Source organism: Sturnus vulgaris, chromosome 1 (assembly GCF_052056855.1).
Source record: "Sturnus vulgaris isolate bStuVul1 chromosome 1, bStuVul1.hap1, whole genome shotgun sequence".
Classification (NCBI taxonomy): Eukaryota; Metazoa; Chordata; class Aves; order Passeriformes; family Sturnidae; genus Sturnus; species Sturnus vulgaris.
In genome coordinates, this window is record NC_142243.1 from 145,734,252 (window position 1) to 145,757,841 (window position 23,590).

The following is a 23,590-nucleotide window of genomic DNA, read 5'->3' on the forward strand; positions in this document are numbered from 1 at the left end:
CAGAGAACGTATTTGAAGTTACATATCAGATATTAAGTAGAAAGTATTAGAAGGAGAAACCACACATATTGCTGACATTTTCATACATGCTTCGATTCATCTGGGAATGCTCTTCTAGAGTCAGCCCATTGCTAAGTAGCCAATTAACAACTTGGGTTTGGCTCTTGCATGGGGAGATGTTTTGACGAGTGGTTCTTGTATTCATCATTAACTTTATCCTGTGTGCAGATGCACGACAGTTCTATGGCACAGGGGTTTGAGACGGGATGCCCAGGGCTGATGAGGGGTGAACAGCCCTTGAAGTGGATTATCCTCTGCCCTCCAGATGACTCTTTTTTCTCACTGCCACTTTGATTTTTCCATCCTTGATTGACTATTTTAGTTTGCTGCAAATATCTGGATTTGTGAGTAGAGTTGGAGATGAAATGATTCTTCTGCCAGATAAGGAGCAACATAGCAATTGTGGTAGCCCCACAGCACTGTTTGTGAGGCACTGGAACTGCTAGCAGAAGCCAACAGTAGGCAGCATGGCTAATTTAACCCAGGCTGTGAACTGAAAGAGAAGCACAAGCTTTATACTGGAGGCAAGAAACGCCTCCGACACACCTGCCTATTCTTGTGTAACCTAGGAGGTAGGGAGATCCTAAAATTGTCATCTTGAGAGGAAATTAGGTCCAGAATTGTATATCTGCTCTGAATTCCTAGCAGGAAAATATTTAGTTGATGACATAAGTACAAGTCTTGACCTTTCATTTCTTTTTCCCCTGGACTTTCACTGGATAAAAGATCAGACACAGGCTGCTTTGTGCCTCTGCGAGACTGCTGGGACAGGGAAATGGCGCCCGTGGTTCGGGCTTTCCACTCAGATAAGATCACTAAATGATTGAGAACTTCAAGTTCACAAAATTCACTTTTGTTAAAAAATTTAGCAGTGCCACCTGCAGGAAAATGCCGGGAAACCCAATGCCTGTCCGGGGAGCTCAGGACCAGATGTCCTCTGCCTCCTCTGCAAGAGAAGATGTGGCTGTCAGTGTGGGGCTCCCCTGGTGAGCTGGTTTCTCATCGACATCAAAGAGAGATCTGCATCTGCAGATAATGCAGAATACCTGAGAACAAAACTCTGTCGAGAAACCACTGTCTTTGATAGCTATTACCTTTTGATTTTAAAAGCCTCCCTTTTTCCCCCCAAAGAGCTTTCCCAAACATGATGCATTGCATACATAAACTCTGGTCTAACTCCCAGTGGAAATGATGGCAGTTTTCCATTGAGTGCGATCCAGACTTTAATGCCTTTCATGTATGCCAATGAAAACTCTTTACATTGCATACTAGTGCTCTTTAAAGGCTCTCAAGTAGATAGACAGATTAGATTATTTAGCACTATACAATGCAGCATAAGTGGTGCTGGTGAGTCATGAAATGGCATTCTTCCCTCTGACTCAGTGCAGAGTCAATGCCCGAGCATGTTGCTATGTGGTTCTGTGTTGTTGGAGGTGTCTTTTTCAGACAAGAAGTAAAAAAAAAAAATTCTGACCCACTATTCTTGCTACAGACCCCATTTGCCTGTGAGTGCCTTGGTTGAACTTTGCAGAATTTCTCACCCTAGCACAAGTTATCCTCAGCTTCCAATAGAAAACTATTGTTCTCCTTGCCAGGAGGGAGCAGGGTTTTGAGCTATCTGGAACAAAATGTTTCAAAAACAAGAATGGGTTATTGCAAATACACTGTGGGGTTTAAATCCTTAATATTGAAGGAAAACCTACACCATCACTTACTGCACATTCATATTTAGCATTCTGCTTTTGTTTACCACTTCAATGACTGTTTTCAATTACTGTTCTCTGCATGAAACCACTTTACTCAGGCCTGCTGCATATGCAGAACTGACTTAGAAGATGACTACTCTGTTTTGCAGCGATTTTCAAGGTGTCAGACTGCTTTTTTGTTCCTTATCTGTAAGGCACTTGGTGCCTGGAGTGTGAGAGTCTCTTGTTTAAGCCCCATCCCTCTTCCTGGTCGAAAGATTTCATTGCAGCTCTTCCTCCACTGCGCAGGGAAAGGAGTTTCACCTGGCTCTTTCATCTGCCCCATCTCCTAACCACCAGGATGTAAATGTCCTGACTGTTGCAAAAAACTTTCTCAAAACCTGATGTCTTGACAAGAATACTTCAATTTTCCAATATTACTTTATAGAAAATGTACTAATCAGCTTTGGTATGCAGAGAGGCTTGCTTAACAAATTACATAAGTAGCCCTGAGATGTCCTCACAACTCCTTCCGAGGACAAGAGCTACCCAGGCAAAATTCAAGTGCACCTTGGAGCAGCTGCACTCTCTTGGTAATAACCAGTAATTGAGATTACAAGGAATTATTCTATTTTGGATATTGCAAGCTCTGGGATCCATTCCTCTTTGGAAAGGACTACTGAGATGGAGAGGGCTTCTTAGAGGCACAGTGGCACAGATGAGATGGAAATCAGGGGGTGAGGCCAGGGGCAGCAGCAGGAGCAGCTCTTTGCTTAAACATACTTATTTCACAGTATGGGATTCCAATGATTGCCTTTGCCCCTTGTAACATTTGTGCCAGTGTGATAAATCACTTGTTTTATTTTATCAGTGTTCTGTTCTTCATGTTGCAAATTTTTATTTGTTATATCCAGAGATATCAAATGTGAAAATAATGGTTTAGGTCGGACAGGCATCTTAAGCATCTTCCTGTGCTGTGGCTACTTTTTATAACACCAGTTAGTGTCTGTTAATGATTTGATAATAATCCAGAGCATTCAGAAACCCAAATTTTTTATTAAGAATAATTTAATCAAAGCAGATTAAAGAAATGATGGCAAAATGCTCAGTCCCAGAGATTAACTTGGAGAAACTATATTCAGAGGGAGAAGCTGTATTTGGGATTGTGCTCACTGATAATTTTATGTAAAATTCACAGCATCTGGAGAAGAGATTTCCTAATTCCTTTGGACTATAAGCTCAGCTGTGTAGATGCTTTCTCAGAACCTAATTGTTTTCATATGAACTCGGGGGGGGCACAGAGCTATTGAAATTATTGCAATTGTCCAGGGAAGCATTCAGAAGTTCCAAAGGAGACTTTTGTTACAAGGCCACATAGCCAGTAATACTTACCTCCTAAAAGTCCTCTTGCTTAAAAAGCCTGTAGAGAAGGCTGATTAATGCCAAGCAGAGCAAGGAAATGGACAGTGTTCAATGCCAGAGTTGTGCCATGCAGGGATTAAGTTGCATTTATTGTATAACAGAGCTCTTAACACAGGATGTTTCTCCACCTAGTCAGAGATTTTTAACTTCAACTAAGGGTCTGTCCTTGTAATGAAGAATTGATAAATGAGAGAAGCTGTGGGAAAAGCAATAAACTATGCTTACAAGAGGCAGAACTGATTTGGGACCTAGGAAATTAGAGAACAGAGCCTGTGACAGAGCCAGGTGCCCAAAGGAGTTCCCCAGCCTCAAGGTTAACTGCAGAGCTCCTTGGTGTCCTCAGAGCCTTTGCAGCACTGACATTTGCATTGCAGCTGCTAAATCAGAAACACAGCTGAATGAATTTAGTACTGGGGAGACTGGTGTTCTGAGCTGAACTTCTCTGGATTTATACCATGTTAGATGAGAACAGAGTTTTGCCTTGAAGTCTGTGGTTTATGTGATATATGGGATATACCGCCAGTAATGACAAAAATATCCTCTAGTGCCTTCGAGTTATTTCTGATTTACACCCAAAGACATTAAGTTTTCTCTGTATTTATATCCTGTTAAATTAAAACACTCTGGGATATGTGATCAAGAAGCAAAGTCCATAATTTCTGTTCCACAACATCAGGACTGAAATTATTCAATATTTTGGTGCAAATTTTCTTCCTCTATAAGTTGTCTGTGAAGAATTTGGAGAAGAAAACATAAAGAGGCTGAAGAGCAGATATGTGGTTACTAGACTGAAGTTTCCTCACTGTTCAGAAGGGGAGAAAAGTGAGTGAGTGTGAGATGACTCACATACATATCTCCAACAGATCAGGCTTAACTGCTCTGAAAAGCAAACTGCAAATGATTCTTCCCCATGTGCAAATTCCACCCTCTGTCTGCAAACACCTGCTGGTGACTTCAGTGAGAGCCACATATTGGGAGGCAAGATTTATATCTCCAGACTTTATCAGGAAGAGAGTTTGTTGCTCCTCCAAGAGAGCCCACACATCAATTTCTGTAATATCTAGGCTTCATTTTGGCTCAGTCTTTTTAATTTGTACTTTTGTACTCTCCCAGATAGATGAAGACACTGTTTAGGGACAAAAATACTGTCAGATGAGCATTATTAATCTAGGAAAAATGAAAATACAGGAGGGAGAGCATGTGCAGGAAGCACAGGGTCTATTCAGTCCATTGCTAGAGAGGGGAGGTTGCAGGTGCACAATGAGCATATCCTGAGAAAATGCTAGTGATAAAAACATTGCTGTTGTGCTGTGCCACTGTTCATGCTTTTCCCCTAGGGAATACCTGTAGCCATAAGAGCAATGCAATCAAAGCCCATGATGGCTGCTCTGCCCTGAAATGTCCCAGGGCTGAAAGCCTACAGTCCTTCCAGCAGCAGCTGAAGAGCCAATCTGTCACCTCCAGCTGCTGCAGGCTCGCATCCATGCACTCCACACCTGCACACCTGCTATGCTGTGCAGTTTCTTGATGATTGAGGGAGCTGGGCACTCTGCTGGCTGGTCACTCAGGCTATTTCTCAGATTTAGCATTAGAGAACAGGTACAAATCTGTGAATAAAGCCTAATCTTCCAGGTCAGGGGACAAAAAGGTTTTTATATGAAGGCAAGTTTGTTGCTTTTAAAAGAAGCAATTGCATTGCCCTAGCAGAAATGAAAAAGAGTTCTCACAGTTTTTTTCCACAATTGTTATGAGTAATGTTTTCAGTCTCTTGGTTTGTGTTGTGCATAATGAAATATAAATACTACATGGAATGCTTTGTCATAGAAAATATTTATTAATAGCAGATTTGCAATCATCATCTTGTCTTTGATTTGAGCAGGTTTTTTCTTTTCATAAGGTTCTTTCAGGCTGCTGAGCTGTGACTGATGTGTGTTTATTTCAGTTGAGTCATCAGTATCATTAATCCTATCTTATTTACCAATGTTTGTCATTTTATAGCATTTAACTGGTAGGGTGACTCACCTCAGAGAGAAATGAGAACATGAATACAACAGGCTTTTTTTCCTTCTTCCCCTTTGGCTTGGGATAGGAATAGAGAATGACCTTCAAGGCACATCCTGAGTCATGAAGTTATCGTATTTGCCTCTCCTGCTGTGAGATTAATAATGACAATCATCCCTACATACAAGGAAAAGAAACTTGAGCTTTTGTCCACACTTTCACTTGTCTCTTCATGGCTTATGTGGAGGGAGACATTTTCAGCAGGCCACCAGGAAAAGGAAGATCTTGGTGCCTCCCTCTCTTGCACAGGAGCAGCAGAGCAGAAACTGAGGAGGAGCTGGGGAGGAAGGCTCTTCAGAGCCATCCTGCTGGCCTGGCTTGAACTTTGTGAAATTTGCTCAGGGCACTATGAAACATTTGCATTTGCTTTACAGCTCAAGTGTGGGAACTGTCTTAGCAGAACCTTCGCCAAACCTGCTTCTTCACAACTAGAAACAACTCTTTCCTCCTTCTATCTGCCTGACATTAATTACTGCAGCTTACTGCTTGCATCTTAGCAGCCTGCAGAGAAAGTGTGGCCCTTTACTAACAGCTGAGAGTGCCATGAGTCAGTCCCACCTCTCTGTAATTACTCTTTAGAGGGGGATTACAAGAAGAGACCCAGGAAAGGGCTTAAACATCTAAAAGTCAAGTGACGAGAGACTAGAGCAGAATCCAAAGCTGCCAATTGTCTTTAATGTATCAGAAGGGCTGAAAAAAGGGACTTGGCATGTTCATAGAATCTTCTTCCATGAACAAGTACCCTCATGGCTATGCAGTCTTTCTAGATGAGGATTGAGGCCCAGAAAAGGTGAAGGCCCCAAAGAGCTGGTATCTTAAGCAGGGAATTGCCCAGAGTCAATGTATGCAGCATACAGCTGCCTGCAGCTCATTAGTCAGGGTGGCTGAGAACAGGGGTGGGTGGTAAATCCCAAGCCCCAGAAGCCTTTATTCAAGCACCTCCCTGTAACCCTGTGCCTACTTAGAAACACTTGCTCCAAAATGAGACAGGGGTAGCAGGGACAAAAGAGTAAAGTTAGGAAATGCATACCTTTTCTAATTTTTGACTGTGATTTTCATTTTTCTGATCAGAAAAGGGCTTTGAGGATATCACCTACCCAGTCCAACAGCTATGGAGAAGCTGTTCTCTCCCGAACCGCCAGTCTTTCAAATGTGAAAAGGGTAATTCCTTAGAAAATGCCCTGAATATCACAATCCAGGCTTCTTTATGGGCATAGCACCCTTATTTTCTTTTAAAATCCTGTCACTGCGCAGAAAATAATCTTATTCTTGCTGGCTCTGAAAGAGCATAAAGCAGCAATGTTTTTGTTTAGAACTGTCCCCAACCTGTTCTTTGCAGGCAAACTCCCAAATTATTGGGCAGAAGTGCACCTCCACCTCTGCTTCAGGGGGTTTGTGTTTCAATGTGTAACCTTCTAGGGGAGAAACAGGGTCTTTTGTTTCTGATAGTAGAAGAAATAATTCAGCTTACAGCTTCCCACTTACTGGATGGGTGTGTAAATCATTAGACTGTTGCTCTGCAAGAAGAGCATCAGGTGTTACAGTTTTCCCTGAGGAACCTGTCTGTGAAAGAGCTGTGACTGAACACCTGGGTTCTGGGTTTAAGTTTGAAGTAGCTCAACCTCACAAAACTTGGCATTTTGTCAAAAGATGTGGGGTCATGACCCGAGATGGTTATGTGGCAGCTGAACAGGGGTGTTCAAAGCTTTGAACTGAGCTTACAATTATTTCTAATGTGGGTGCTGGATCCAGAATAAAAGTAGTATTTGATGATATGCCCAAAAACATGCAGGTTGGAGACACAAGTTTCCCTGTGCCTTAGCTGAGTGTTCTGACCCCATAGACCTTTACTTAAGAGCTGTTTTCTAAGACTAAGCTATCGCAATTATATTTCACTGCAAACCTTTGTCCTGTAGATTACTGCAACGTGTAAGTTCAGTGACTTAGTCCTGGGTCCTGAGTTCATCTTATCGAGCAGCCACACCTCATTGCTATACTTTCCAGAGAAAGCTCTTGGATAAGAGGTTCTTTTTCATCAGTGCCTACCTGCTTCCTGTTAAATCTGTGTATTTATAGGGCTGGCATCTTAAAAGGATTGGTCTCTAATGTGCTTGTCAAGGGACCGATAACTTGGCATATTTAAGTAATCATAATCCTAATGTTGCCAAATGGAACTTTCTAATTCTGGAACAAAACTTTTTTGTGGGTTGTTTTTTGTTTTTTTTTTTTTTTGTTTTTTTTTTTTTTCTTAATTTTCACAGGAGACAGGTTTATAATCTCCCTCTTTCCTAATTTTGCCATACAGTTTTGCCCATGGGTTTGATAAGCCAGAGCTTCAATGAACCATAATTGTATTCTGCCCAGATATGACTAACATCTACAGGTTTCTAAATATCTTCAGATGTGTTGAGGATACATAATAAGAAGAAAGGATGGGTGAAATTATTTGGTTTAATCTAATTACTTAGGGTGTTTTTCAAAACGTGGCTGTCTGTTGAAAACGTTCCCTGTTACTCAGAGTTGCCTCACACAGGGACAGCAATTTTCTTTGAACATTTTATCAAAGTTCACTTAAAGCAACATGATAAACTGACTCATCCATAACCGCTTGGAGAAGTTTTTATTTTAAACTGGTTTAAAACTGGATGTATTTCAGAGCTGGGTTAGGTTATTAAATAGAACCTTTGCTATGCTGATGTGATGAGCCGACTAGCTGAGTGTTACTACCCTTTTATTATCATGTGGGGAATAAAATCGCATGCCTGGATTCAGAGGGCATGAGTCACGGCTCGCCTGTGTGCGAGCACAGAGCTGCCTCTGTTCTGGGCTGTTTGCTGAAGACCTTCAGGCTGCAAGCACTCAGTGTGATGGACCACAGGGGCAGGTACTTCTGGCTGACTCAAAGCCTCACTAGAAGCTCTCAGGGAAAGGAAAGCTGAGGATGGCTCAGTGTTGTCCTTGTTCCCGTGCTGTCTGTGTGACACGTTGATGTAAAGGAAAGAGTGCTGCCATCACTGCACCCCTCAGGCTGCTACCTGAGCAAGTGGGAGAGATGAGCACATTAGGTGAGATGCTGAAGGCTCACACCTCAGCATCTTATGTCTAAGCTTTTGGTTTTTCCTTTGTAACCAAAGGATGATGCATCTATGCTAAGTTTTTTTACAATGAATTGGCTGAGCTTAGCTCAAGACTAATATTTCTCAGGGTTAATCTGGGTGTCTGCTTTCCTAGCCCTGTCCAGCCTCTGAAATACCTACTCCCTCCTTCATTGCCTTTCACCTGGTATATTCCACAACAGCCCCAGTAATCAATCATAGGGCCTAATTATCCTAATCTGCCTTATTTTCTGACTTATTAAAACCTAATTAGTTTATAACAACATAGAGGCTGGAGGTAATTTGGGAACTTGGAGGAGAAAAGCCAGCAATAATTGAACTGCAGTAATGAGGCTTCAGCAGAACCCAAGTCCACAGCTGTGTTTACACTGCCAGAGTTTTTAGAAACCTGGATGCAACTGCCTAAAGGGTGTAAGCAGAGGATAGTGGTGTTGCTCTGGGGCAGGTTAAACAACTTTGCATTAGAAGGTGCTATGGGCTTTTCTGGTGCTTCTGTGCGGTGCAGCCACCTTTATTGGCCTGTTAAAGGTGTGTGATAGTGCTGCAATGTGGCCAAAGTTCTCAGGTCTTGGTAAAGCACTTGTACTGCTTGCTGAGGTTGGTAGGTAGAAAAAATGGTAAAGGGAGCCCATTAGGTATGAGTCGGGATGTGGTAAGAGAAAACTACTGGGTGCTGTTTGCTATGGTTCTGGAGGAAGGAATAGGGCTGGAAAGATGTTCTTTGGCTGATGGTTAACCAAGGGATTTTGATAGCTGTTAATACAGTGCTAAATTGATTTGAGAAATACTTGTTGGAGATTAAGAGATAGTAGTGGCACATAAGGCAGGAGGTAGAACACAGACAGAAACAGGGTGGCAGGAATAAACATCTTCTTCCTATTCTACAGCAGTTTGTCACCTGGATAAGGGTAGGACAAAGAAATACACCTCAGAAACTTGTCCTGAAGAGGCAGTTCTCTAGGACTAGAGTGACTGCTGTGTCAGTGACAGCAGTACAGACTTGTCAAACATGGCTCTTGAGTGGTACAGTTTTCATTTTACAGCTTTTGGGTATTAACAGGCTTGTCCTGCATGGTGCATATTGTGTACCTGGCTGATAACGGAGATGTGGAAATCTTTACATCTCTATATTATTTAGATTTCTGTTGATGCACATAGTAGTTGGATGAAGATCGAGCAAGCCTTTCACTTGATGTTTGTGATCTGGCAGTTGTTTTGGGCTCTCACAACTCATTTCAATATGAGGATTGCAGAATCAGCTGTACAGATAGTTTTGCTAAACTTTGCTCTCAGCAGGGCATTGACCTTGTTTTTGTAACAGCTCTTAGTTTTTGCAATCCCAGTGCTGTAAAATAAATAAAAATGAATAATGGAGAGACTCAAAGTAGTATGGGAAACATAAACAAAGCAAGCAGTAGCAATATGTGGCTGACTCATCCCCTCTGTTATCATCCAGATGCTGTTAGAGATTTCAATTTCTCTTACAGAATATCTCTGTGGCAGTAGACAAAGTTTAGGAGATGGAGTTTTTCCCTTAATGTCATTAACTTTCTTCAGAAACCAGTGCTGATATTCCAGGAATGCAGTGGCTGGGGTGAGATATTGAAAATACTGATGATGCCAAGCTCTTGCTTTGGTAGCCTTCATTGCTTTGGATATCTCTCCTGTTCATATCTGGCTTCTTTTGTGCCATGTATACTTGGAAGCTGGGGAATTTAGCCCCAAAAAGTGGTATGTGACCTTTCTGTTAACAGCACAAAGATGTACCTAATCTACTGAAACTTTCTAGGAATGACAATGGCTCTGCTGGTGTAAATACTTTCTGCATCAAGAGCACCTACCCTGTACCATGGTAGAGGAACAAATCTAAGTGCAGAACACAGCTTTCGATTTTTTTCTTTCTTACTGTTGTAGAGTAAGTATTGAATTGCAAACTGTAAGCTGCTTCTCCTTTTGTATTCCCACCCAACTTTTCTGATTGTTAAACTTACTTGAAAAAGAGCCAGACTTAGCTTGCCCTTTCACATGTGTTAGGCAAAACCACAAACAACAACTATGCCAAAACTTGCCTGGAACAAGTTCATTAACATAGCCTAATGAGACTTGACATACAACCAGAAAAACAAGAAAATATTTTAGCAGTTGGGAATCCTTATTAGAAGAACTTGCCTTTCTTTTTATGTTTTCTTTTTTCCCTCCAAACTTTAAATTTTTTTTTAAATTTTATTTTTTTCTTTCCCCCCCCTTGGGGTTAACATCAGTAAAACATTATTTTTCAAAAGCACTAAATGAGATGGGGAGATCAAGGGCTGGTGCTGAAGGCACTGGTGCATCTCAGCTGGCTCAGGATCTGCCATGTTCTCCCTGTCTGGGCTGCACAAGGGGCTCTTCCAGAGGGTGATTCAGAGCATCTAATTTAGCCTTCCCTGGAGAGCAGTTCAGAGGTGTCTGCCTCTTTGATGAGAGAATTAAAAGTCTGAGGGCAATGAGTGGTTAATCTAAGGGGAATTCATACCACACACCGAGGTGCCAGAGGCATTTTTGTAATGGGATTGAAACCCTTGGCTCATGATAACCGGACTCTTCATTCTGTCAGGATGAGCATCCCCAAACTCTTGATTCCCCAGTGTAGACCCGCTCCCTATTGACTTAGGGCTGTTCTGGCAGGGGCACCGGGCTTTTTTCCAACGGCCTCAGATCAAAATACTTTCACACATATAAAGCACAGCTTTCCATGGTCAGACTACCTCTCTGCACAAAGGATGTAATAATTTCAGTGTCACACCGCCTCAGCTCTGGCCCTAGGATGTTGCTGGGAATATTGCCTGCTATAAAAGGGCTGAATCCTCTTCTGGCCGCAGATTAGAGGATGGTTTAAGGTCAACACCTTTTTGGGCTCGATCAAATGTTCTCCTCTTCTGACTCATACATCAAATTGTTGTTTTTACACAAAGCCATCTTCTCTCCTTCTGAACGTAATATTTTCCGTGTTCAGTGGTGTGACTGTAAGAACGCGCCTTTACTGAGACTTAGCTACTTATTTCTTTGCATGAGGCAGCCCGAGCCAAAGACCAAATACCGTGATCCCCAGAGCCCGCCCTTGGCCAGAGAAACGCGGTATTAGGAATTCAGCTAGCTCAGCCATACATCGCTTTTAGTTTTGCTAACAGCAGGGGGAGCTCAGATCCTGCCTGAATCCAAAGGAAGACGAGAAAGCACAGTTTGTTGAAATCCTTTTCATTTTAACCAGGAGTAAAACCCCAACCACTTGTGAGGCTCTTCTAACAAAATTGCATGTTTTTCCCAGTATGCCATAGGGAGACAATTAGAGCACGCAGAACAGGAGCATTACTGGAATGGTTCTTAGGACCTTCTAAACATATGTATTTAATCTTTTTTCTTTTATGGAAGAAGGTCAAGAGCAATTTTATTTTTTTTTTTTAATGGAATCAGTCCCTATCAGGTTCTGAACTTGGAAAAGGCTGAAATCATTCTTATTTAAAGGAAAAGTAATACCTGGGAATGATACCAAATCCATCCTTAAACCTGGCCGTTCAGAGGTGACTTTGGCTTGAAGGGGTTTAGCAGCATAAGGCTACTTTGTTCTCTGAGTTCTGCATGGGCACTACTTAATCCACTCTGCATCCTCACACTTCTGCAGGTAAATGAGCACAGCCAGGCTTTGTTTGGTGCCTGAGAAATCTGAACACACAGATGGCAGTGACTGATGCAAGATCACACTGTCAAGACAGGATTGGGAGATTAGGATCTGGCTTCTCTGTGTTTCCCTCAGAAAGGCTGGAGCAGTTGTTGTCAAGCTCTTTCATCCAGAATCCAAAATTCATTTGTAATTGCTTCCCCACAACCCCTGAGATTCCACAGCCTGTCAGATCTCTGCACAGGCAGGTGGGGAGGCTCGCTGGGGGCTGGCAGAGGATGACAGGGGCGTTGAAGAGCTTTTGGATGGGTGCACTTTTGGGGAAGATGGCAAGCATGTTAATCCGACTCTCTGGATCTGCTCCAGTGGGGAACCCTGTGGGAAAGTGATGATTTTGCTGTCCTTACATCCTGATGCTGGATGTAACATTGGGGATTCTCTCAGGTATCCCTACTGCATGCCCTCTGATTTGGAAATTTTCAAGTGAACTGAGCAGTCTCTAAGTCTGTAGAATTTTGGGAGTTCTGGGCTGTGCGGGCAAGGTGATTTTGTTGCTAGGCTTGTATGAGAGAAACATATAATCCACAGAGCCAAGAAAGGGAGAGAATAGTCCTAGATGTCAAGCCCTAGTCACAGTCTTCTCATTATTAGCAACATTTCCCTGTGAGATACCTTTGTGATATTTTTTGAGTAACTATATCATCACGAGTGTCTTTGGTAACACACTGCAGGCTGACTACAGTATCCAATGCAAACAATGCCAATGCAGTCTCTAAGGGGAGAAAATAAACTCCTGACTAATCAGGAAATGCAATAATAAAGCGAAACCCTTTTCTTTTTCTATTAATCTTCATTATCTGTTCAACTAATATTCTGTTATTATTTAGTAGGAACTGTAATTTCTTAGACAATTTAAATATAGATTTCTTTTTCTTTAGACCTGGCCCAACTATTAACTTTTGAAAGCCAGTTTAGTATTTTGGGAATTCTGCCTGCATTACAGGATTTGTAGTAAACCTATGGGTGGAAAAAGGAACAGTAGTAGGAGGAGAGAACAGATAAGGGATTCAATTATGAATTCAGTATTCCTTGAAAAACTCAGAGCTACTGATTATGCTGTCAGAGACTGGGGATACATAAAATATATCTCGATCAAGGACTTCAGCCTTTCAAGTGGGTAGGAGATGAAAGCTGGAAGAAGCAAATTTTGGTAGAAGCTGAACTGAGAAGGCCAAAGCTTGATGACAATCTACCTGCCTGCATGATGAACTCTCAACAACTTTGGAATACCTCAGAAAGAAGAAAACCTCAAAAGGGATGAGCAGTTGTCTCCCCAGAGCAGGGGACAGCAGGATCCAGCTGGCCTGCTTGTGTGAAAAGTAGCTTATATGGCAGGTGAGTGTGAAGAGTGCACTTTTACTGCTCTCTGAGGGAAATGTGTCCTTACATGCATTTGCTGCATGCAGCCTCCCTATCAAATGTAGTGAACACCAGACTGCTGTCTGTGAATAGGTAATGGTGCTTCCCCACCACTTCAAAGTCTGTATTTCACTTTTTTTTTCCACCATGATGTTGAAAGAGATGATTTTTCTCCTTTAAAAACCACAGCCAGTGAGAAATTAATAAAGGGTGCTGTTTTTGAAACTCCCAGGGGGGTGATCCTGCCTCTTCAAGCTTTGCTGTGACTTTTGCCTGGGAACCAAACACTGGACTGGATCCTCACTGCTGATTAAGACTCATAACTGCAAGCACAAGTGTCTGAGACAGCATGATGGAAGAGTCAGCACCTGATGTTTTGTTGGGACAAGAAGACAGCAGTCTCGTCATAGGTTTGTGTGCTTCATTGCCCAGCGGTGGATGGCACCAGAACTGAGGCAAATTAATTCTTGGATTGCATCTTGTTCACCCCAACCAGCAAACCCTATATTTGGGTAACATCTGGCTCATTTTCATAACGCTGCTGACAAATATCTGTGTCTTTTCTGTGCCAAAGCAGTGAGACAGCAAAGTCTCACTGTCTTAGAGGAGGCACATGAACACAGCTGAGGAGGATGTGAGGGAGTGGGTGAGAACCATGCTAGGCTGTCTTTTTGCTTTTCATTTAATGGTGAAGGAGCTTAAGGCTTGCTGAATCTTAAATACATTAATAAGTAATTTATAAGTATATGAATCAGAAACGGAATAAAAGAATGAGGAAAGGAAGAGTGGTTATTGACAAGGGGTCAGGAAAGGGAGCTGGGGAGAAGAAAGGCATCTTGTGCACGGTAGGAAAGGACTGCAAAGGGATGTCGGGCTCAGGGAGGGGACATGCCCCACCAGCCCTTCAGAGGGTGGCACAGGGCTGTCACCTGTGCCTGATTCGGGAGGTTGCTGACACCTCTTTTACCTCGGGCTGGTTTTTCCAGGGTGCCGGCTGCCAAACCGGTGTTGCAGAGAGGAGGAGGAGCCCTGGGGCCACAGGGAACTTGTTGCCTGCCTTGTCTGTGTGTGGTCTCCCCTATATAAGCCTGGCCCTGAAGGCTTTAGTGGAAAAGGGCAATCTCTGCTAGGACATGTTTCTTCTGCCTTATCAGTTGCTGCGGCTGTTGCTGTTGATTTATTGTGAGGAGACGCCGTTTGCTCAGCTTATTGACTGGAAATTGCACACAGCTGCAGCAGGGAAAAGCCAGCCTGAATTATCTTACCTGCAAAGGCTATTTAAATGAAAACTTCAAACTCCCCTTCATCCTCCCATAACACTATTTAATTTACAGCTGAGTCTGAGATTCAGAAAGCTTTTGAAACATGCTAATAGATAGTGGTGAATTAAAATTTGGACAAAACTGATCCTTCCTTAGTGTTGCTTTGCAGTTACATGCCATATGTATGCCAGGTAATACGGGATTATGGAGCAACTGATGCTATGGAGCCTGCTGCTGTAAAAGACATAATTTACTTCTTTTCATGAACTTCATCAAACAAGTCAGGTCTATTAACCTCCCCTCCTCCCCCTTAAGTCATATCACTATAATTGAAATACCACTTTGAAAATGTGTGAGTGCAGGAAAAAGCTACTGTCACAATCTGAACCTGGTTGACAGCTTTTTAATAAACCCAAATAAATATTGGAGTCGACGTATTCAAGCAGAAGAGGATTGACCTGGTTTAATTTTGGTTAAGGTAACTTTTCTCATTAAAATCTTAGGCTGTTGTTACCACATCAGGTCTATAACTGCATCTGTGGGTTTTTTTGTTTTTTGTTTTTTTAAGGGAAAAGTGAAAAGTGGAGCTGATTTTGTGGAGGTAGTGGAGAAGGGAGTGCCTAATTTTCCATAACTAAGTCAAGGGTCTCCAAGACAAGAGGCCTAGGCAATCAGTGGAGAGAGTAAGACATTTCTCCGGAGGGGAGTTTATGTATGTGTTAGGTGTCTTCTCTGGAAGCACAAGGGCTCACCCAGAGGATGAGCAGGGAGTGAGCAGCCTCCTGCAGTGAGGATCTGGAGTTATTCTGACAATCCTTGCCTGACATTTCTGCAAATAGGCTTAAAGAAAATTATCGAACCCACAACTTCGGATCCTGATTTTTAGTGTATAGCCTTCACTCAAAGTGAAGCAATGGGCTGGCAATCTTTGCATTTAATGGATCTGTTTAATGACCCCCTTGCAGTTTAAGCTCAGCACCTGCTACAAAGCAGAAGCAACAGTTACCTTAAAGCCAGGCAATAATAGAAGACTTTACACTTAAACTGGACTTCTCCCTGGCATTGCAGTAATCATTTCTGTCAGGTAACATTCATGTTGAAGTACTTATCCACAGCTGTGTAATCATGGCAAATTCTGCCTGTCCAGTAGAAAAGCTGGAAACAGAACTTAAAAAGATTGAACCACTTTTCCAAGAAAATTAAAATCTACTCTGTTGCAAAATCAGTTCTCAGCTCACATTTGTATCCCAGACAACAGGTTTGTGCATCACTGAAATGTCAAAGGACAATGCTTCCAGTACTGACAAGAAGAGAATTACCAGTACTACTATTAAGTGGGAAACCTTTGTGTTTAAGCTGTGATGTGCTTAGATGCATATAGAAATGGCTTTAAGGGACTTGACAAATAAAAAAATAGCAGGACGATATTAACACAAAGAAGTTAGGGAAAGTATTAACTTTTTCTTCTTCCCTGGAGTAGACACAGACATTTCAAAGGAATTCTGACCTGAAGTTGGTAAACAGATAAAACATTTTCATCTTACTGTTTATGAGAAAGAGAAGGCTTGTTGGAGTAGCCTGGCAAAATGACAAGGATTCAGATTCTTGGCCAGTGTCCACAATGGGACTCTCTCTCTCCTCACTGAGTACATCAGACTGATGTACTGCATGCACTGAAACAGCCCCAGAAGGAGCTGTAGTAATGCTCTGCTCAAAATAGCTCATGGAAAATACTGAGATGGTTCATTGCTGAAAATTTCACTAATGTGCTTGTGCAGACTACTATGCAAATATATTTAATACATTAATCTGTTTCCTTAGAAGTTGATTCTGCCTTACAGGGTATGCTGGATTGTGGCCTACTGTAAGTGTTTCAAAGAGTTGCACAGACCTTGACAAAAATAAGCTTAATTATAGCGTATGTAGAGTTCTTACTTTTCAAATGCCATGCATTTGGAGATATATCTAGACCAGCACAGAGGAGAGGATTTACAAAAGGTCACAATATGAAGCTACAGGAGTTTTCTAGGATGAGAAAATCTCAGCCTTTATTTACACCACAGAAACTCTACTAGCATCACCTAGAGTTTTGTGCCTGCAACAGTAACAAAAAACCCTGTGAATAACTGCAAGGGCTGGCAGCAACGAAGAGGAAAACCTAGTGATCAAAATTTTCCTTTCCAAGTAACTGTGCAATAAATGCAAGGGAAGAATAATTTGTCCAGTGGACAATAAAATGCAGCATCATAAAACTAGAGAATTTCAGGCAGCTGATTTAGAGATAGTGAAGAAATCTACTAAACTGTAGAATTGTAGTGGAGGAAATGAGTACTGGGGTTCCTTTGGGGAGATCAGTTGCTGCAACTTCTCAGGGAGATATTGAGGTGAGGTTTGTGGTAGGAGAACAGACACCATAAAACATCCTCCTTGGGCAAGTGGTAATGTATTTTGGATCAAAGGCCTGATGATCCTTGATCAGTACCACATCCTCTGTGCCTCCTTTTGCCTGCTCCCTCCAGGTCAGCACTGGACCAGGAGTGGAGCTGTGAAGGCAAAGCTGCTACAGTTTGCTTTTTTGAAGAAAAATCAGGGCTTTTGGAGATCACACATTCTGAACATTGGGAATCTGCAAAGGCGGGTCTAGTTCAGTGGTCTCCAGGATGAAGATGAGCATCTATTACATTCCCTGCTCTCTTACTGGTACAAGTATTTCAAGCACTGTCCCTCTAGTTTGTAATGTTTACTACGACATATTGAAATTCTAGACATTTAGAACAGTGATCAGGAATCTCAGATAATCTCAGTCAGACATGAAACCAGAAATTACTGGGAACATTTTTAGAGTATCTGTGATCACTGGAGTTCCAGCCAGTTTTCTATTTCAGTACAATTCATACATTACAATAGGAGACTAGAGCAAGGAGAATTCTGGTTTGCTGAACTGGAGGGAAAGACATTTTTGTGTGTTTTTATCCCACAGCATCCCAGATAAAAGTTGCTGGGTGCTTGAACTGTGTATGAATTGTGCAGAGAAGAACTTGATGCACCTCTTCCCAAGTACAAGGGATGTCATTCATAGAGCAAAAGGAGTGAGACCCTCATCCCTCCAGGCTGTATCATATTTTCTCATGTTTCAGTAGGTAATGAGCTATGAAGCTTGAGGCCAAAGGTTCCCAGCACTGGTTGAGGGTATTAATCTCTCCAAACCAATGGCCCTGGGGTTGTGATTCCACTTTCAGTGATCAAAACATTCTTGGGGAAAAAAAGACAAAATGACTTTTGTGTTTTTTTAAACAACCATCATGCCATTAGAGAGGTTTTAGGAAACCATTGTGAAGGAAGGCTGAACAATAGTAATATTTAGGAAATGAGAAGTGGGCAGGCTGCTTTTTTAACTTAAATATAACAAATTCAGCTTTAAGCATGTAACGTACATAAGAGCTCAACATCAACAGCAGAAAAATACGCAGGTATTATGTGAAAAATGGGACACATTTTCTGCATCTTTAGTAGAAAAGGTGAGACAAAAATATGTTTGTTTTTCTGCTTTGTGATCAGTACATTCATCTCTCTAGAAGCTACTGGGCAGCTCAAGTCCTTGTGTTCTCGTCTTCGTTAGATCTGATGACTGCAATCATTGCATTGTTTTAAATCCCTCACCTCTAGATTTTTATTTTTAGGTTGACTGCATGAAGAAATGATCGTGCTCTGAGCTGGTTTCCATTTAAGAAACTTATCTGCAAGGAATGGATGGGTGTTGTTGGAGGATTACATGGCAGGTGGAGGAAAACACGCATTTCTATTTCCATACAATTATAGATATAAGGAACATATCACTAAAGCAGCTCACTGGAGAATGGGATTGGAGCACAACAAGGAGAAGAATGGTCCAGTGGATCTTCACTCAGTATCAAGAGAAAAAAGCTTCACTTGGACAGGTGAGTGTCTGGAGGCTGGTAGGGCCATCTGTCTGTTCCTTTGGGGAGAGGAAGGTACAGCACATCTGGATGTGTACATACACACATGTACATATGTACATAAGCGCCCTTCTAATAGAGCACCACCACCCAAGAACAATAGCAGAACTGAGCAATTGCCTTTCTTCCATGTAAGGCCCAGGTGGTTTGCAGTTCTCCTTGACAACAGTCCTTGACTTCAGCTCTCCTAGTCTGTGCTGCAAAGTTCTGTCTTGGGCTGGGAAACACAGCCTTGAACCAGTTCAGAGTTTCTGTCAGCACAGCAGCAGCCTGCACTATCCAACCTGGGCAGGGAGCTGGCAAAAGGCCAGGGCTGCAATGCTTTGAGCTCTGCTCCCAGTTGCAGTGTCTGGAGTGAGTTCAAAGTTGGGCAAAATGCCTTTGCATCTGTGAATATGAGCTTTTTGCTTTTTTTTTCTATAGTCAGGATGTGGTCCTACGTTGCAAGTTTGGTCCACAGTCCCATCTGTTGCTATAATCAATTATTGCCATTGCACAAAGACTCAGGTAGGTTTATAAGGAGCCATCCCCAAACCCTAGCCTGATCTGTGCTGGACATCTACACAGGAGGTACATATGAGGGAGCAGAAATTAAGCACTATTTCCTTGAGTGGGTGCAGCTGAACGATTGTTCCCTTTACTGTCACCAAAACTGGAGACTCTCAGCATCTACAAGGACATGTTCCAGAATATACTGTAGTTGTTGGTGTGAAATATTATTATATTTCTCGATAAGGTTGATGCTATTACTTGGATCTCGTGAAACAAAGGAAAACACCAACCTGTCAGGCTGATAATCTGATTTCCACTCAGATTCTAGCATTGGCAGTGTATTTAGGGAAATTAAAGGTTAATCTCCTCTCTGCTCTATATTGAAAGTAATAAGATTTTTTTTTCCCTAAAATTCCAAATTATTTTTCTTTCAGGTCACTGTCTGAAAACCTAATGGAATGATCTTACAATCCCATCTGACCTAGGTTTGTCATTATTCATGCTTATTCAAGAAGTGGTTTTTTTGTAGCATCTATATGATAAGCACTGAGATTTTGCAAACTGATGTATGTGGAAATCCCCTAATGGAATGCCTGTGTATTATCTAGCATTCTTGTATGTTGAAGAGCTGTGAATTTCCCCTCTTCCATGAGTTCTTCTTTTGCATCTTGCACAAGTGATGTCAGGCTTCAAGGTCTGTCATTTAAGCAGGTTACTTAATTTAAAATGCTGTTAGAGACATCATTGGAACAAGAAGGAACTATCAATGCTCTCTGATAAACTACTGCCAGGACCTCTCCATTGATTTTTCTAGCTGGGGTGATGATTTGAATCTTTTCTTTTGTCCCATGACAGTAAAAAATCCAGGTATCCCTGTTCATGAATGGATTTTCCAATTTAGTGCTCTTTTTAAAAAGAAACTGTTAGGTTTTAATTTGTTCTTACACAGTTGCATTCAATCTTGAAAACAAATTAGAAATAAACAGAAATATGAAAATAACATAAAGATATTGGGATCTCCTAGAATCTATTGACAGAGGAATTGTTCTGAACTATAAGTCTTCCTAGCATTTGGATTTCTTTCTCTTCAAGGTGCTTAAATTCTTGAATGAAATATGGAAAAGACCCAAAGATTTTCTTTTATATTAATGCATAGTAAAAACCTTCTTAATATAAATCTCAGAATGAATTCTGTGCTATGCTTTGACTCAATGACTGTGTTAATCTGGAGAATGTGATAGTGATCTATATTTTGTAAAACGCTATGGTAAATAGCTCTCAGAAGACTGCTGCTTACAGCCTGATATATATTGCCTTTTATTGGATTTATCTCTTTAGCTGATTTCTTCTTCATTATAACTTTAATCTGTTTCTCTGGTGGCTTTTCTTTTATAGTGAATTAAACTTGTGAGACATTTGAGCACAGGATGGATGGAAACCCCGTGCTGAATTCCAGAAAGTGCTGCAGAGACCGGGAACTCCACAGATGGCGAGATCTGAATCTGGCACTACCCGAGGGACCAAGCCTGCTTGCTTTGTGCTGGATTCCCACTGATGTCCAGAGGATGGTGCTACTTGTCTTATTAAGAATTTCTCCTCTCAGTAAGAACTGCAGAAAATCTGTCCAGTATTGTGGCATTGTTTCCTCAGCATTGCCTGTTTGTCAAAACCAGCCAGGACCCTCATTCTTAGAAATGAGAAGTGAATTACAGCAAGCATTGTCATCTGTTCTGGTTGGTTAAAGACGAGTTTCACTGATTTTGGTGGGAAGTCTGCATTAAGAATAAAATTCTAACAGGAACATGACATTGTAGTGGAAATTTTAATTCAATATAATTTTGTCTTTGTTTCTCACAGGCCAGAATTCTTATAAGAATGTGTTTACTATAATATGCTGTGGCAAGGGACAGGACCATCTCAGAGTAGCCTGGTACAGATGCATCTTCTCTTGACCTCAATGTGGTCTTGAAGGCTGCTACTTATAGTGTAGGATGGAGTGATGTGAAATTAGCTAATGACAAGTTGTAGAGGATTTGGGGAAAATATTTTCTTTTGATGGGAATATATTTCTTTCATGAAAACTGGTTTTGGTAAATACTGAAACTATAAAAGCTTTGTAAAATTGCTAAGATTCCACTTCACATTGGATGCAATCTGTGGAGTGAGGGACTAGCGAGGCAACTTTTTCATCCCTCTGGAGTCTACTGGCAAATGATGTCAAAGAGAAAACTGGAAAATAAGTTTCTACCTCTCCCTGACTTTGGACATTGGCTGTTGCAAAACGTAATCAAAATCCAGGACTAAATGCAGATTAGACTTTTTAGACTAAGAGCACATGAGGCTCTTAAACTTCTGGTGTTTGCAGAGGAGAGCAGCTGTGGCTCAAATCAGTCTGTCTGCTCCACCAGGCTTGGAACATGTTGCATTTGAAAATATGGAAAATGGAATTGATGAGTATTTCAACATATTCACTGCCAATGGGAAGCACCTTCCTGCCTGGGGCACCTTTAGATAAAGAGACTGTTTGTCCCATGGACACCTGGTGAGCCTTGGCAGGGGAGTAGGAGCATGGCGTGCCAGTGGCTCCCAGCTCCCTCCTGCCAGAATTGGAAGCCTGGTGCTTCAGCAGGGTAGCTTTGGACTTTGTAACAGTCCTTTAGTTCCTTCAGCATCAGTTGTTCTTAGCTGGGAACCCAATGACTACAATTTGGATTCCTTTCTTTCACTCATGTTATTTTTCTAAAAATCCTTAGGAACTACCAGGCTGTCCTGGAGCTGCAGTGAGATCAGAAGTGAATGCAGACTTTGTTCCCCCAGCTTCTCCTCCATCCTTGCTCATTCCCTGCATGCAGTTTTCTCTTTTCTTCCAGTTTCAGGAACATATGTAAATAATTAACTTACAAATTATACAAGCTTATCACACTATATCCCAACAGATGGAGAAATGCATTAAGCTGATTTGTTCAGGCAGCCACATGCTAGACGCAGACCCAGAAAAAACAAGGAAATGAGGAGTTACCACTCTTAATGGCATGTAACTGATCTCATGGCTGCTGTTGCTGCCTGTGACATTACAGCCCATTTACTGTAATCCTAACTCTTTCCCACCCAGCCCTTTCACCACACTCCTTCCCCTATCAAATAGCAGCTGTGAAAGTTTATTTCCAGTGCAACGGGGTGATGTGGTTGCAGTATGTATCCAAATCATGCATAACCCAGCTGGGTCACGTCACCCTGACAATTGTGCTGAGATGTGGGCATCAGTCCAGTCTTGCACTCAGTAGCTGTTTCAGAAGCACTGAATCAAGGGCAGTGCGTCATGCATGGGTAGAGATTATAGCTGGTTGACATCTTGGCTTGGTGAACTCATACAAAAACCTAATAATAGTGGTAGATGTGAGACAAAGGTGTTTTAATGCTGGGAGATGCTCTAGCACTGTGGTGTGCAGAGAAAGGGTTCTATAAAATGTGGGTGTCACTATAAAATGTGGGTTAGGAAGAGGTGCCAACTAGAACAGAAAAAAAAAAGGTGGTTAATTTTTTTCAAACCAGCTTGCACAGAGTAACTCTTGCTAGAGCAACAGATTTATTGAAGCTGGGTCTTTAATGAAAGTAAGCCCATTTGCTGCTCTATGTGATACAGGCAATGGCCAGAGCAGAAGTGAATGCTATACCAGGTACAGTTCTTGTGTAGCATTAACATTTCTGTTTGCTTCATTTGCCAAGGGAAATCAGTGGATTACTCAGGTAATCTGATCAGTTACTTGTAAATTTGAAAGCTCACATCTCTCTTGCTTTATGTTGAATAAAAAATAATGCAGCACTTGGAAACTAAGAAATTATTGCTTTTTAACAAAAGGATGCTATGTTGCTGGGTATCCACTCCTCTTCTGTGGCTATTTTGCCATGACACCTCAGCAGTATCGTGTAGATACTCACTGGCTTTTGGATCAGCTGCAGAGTAGTCACAGCAGATCACAGCTCAGGTGAGTTTTCTGTGCCTCTTACTGTGGGCTGCATAAGCTGCTGTAACTCTGCTACTGTGCTAAGATGATCGAGACCACTCCTGAGTACCCAGGACATAAGTAAATGCTGAGGGGAATGTGGTCCTTGAGCCAAAGCTGAGGATCTCATACCTGACCAGCACCACTGCTCTGCACTTACATTGAGTACAGGGATGTTTGCTTTGTGTAAAGAGCTTTGTATCTTTGTTTCAGGGGCAAAACTGCATTTGTGAATACCTGTCTTACAGAGGAAACTTCCTTTCTTTAAATGTCTTTCCATGGAATTATCTTTTTTGCTCTCTCTTCCCTGATGGAGTGGTCCATGTGGGTGCATTTCCCTCACAAGACAGCCATGTCCTGGCAGGAGAGATGATGGGACTCTGGAACTGCTTTCTGTGGCAACACGTGTGCTGTGTGTGCCTGTTTTCTGACAT

At 41.9% G+C, this 23,590-nt stretch overlaps 1 long non-coding RNA gene across 1 annotated transcript; it reads left to right on the top strand.

Moving 5' to 3' along the window:
• The first annotated feature begins 13,114 nt into the window (after positions 1 to 13,114).
• LOC148225574 (uncharacterized) lies at positions 13,115 to 20,946 on the top strand. Its single transcript, XR_015804846.1, has 4 exons — positions 13,115 to 13,397; positions 18,364 to 18,621; positions 19,587 to 19,637; positions 20,548 to 20,946. It is a non-coding gene; the product is annotated as an uncharacterized LOC148225574 (long non-coding RNA).
• Positions 20,947 to 23,590: the final 2,644 nt, after the last annotated feature.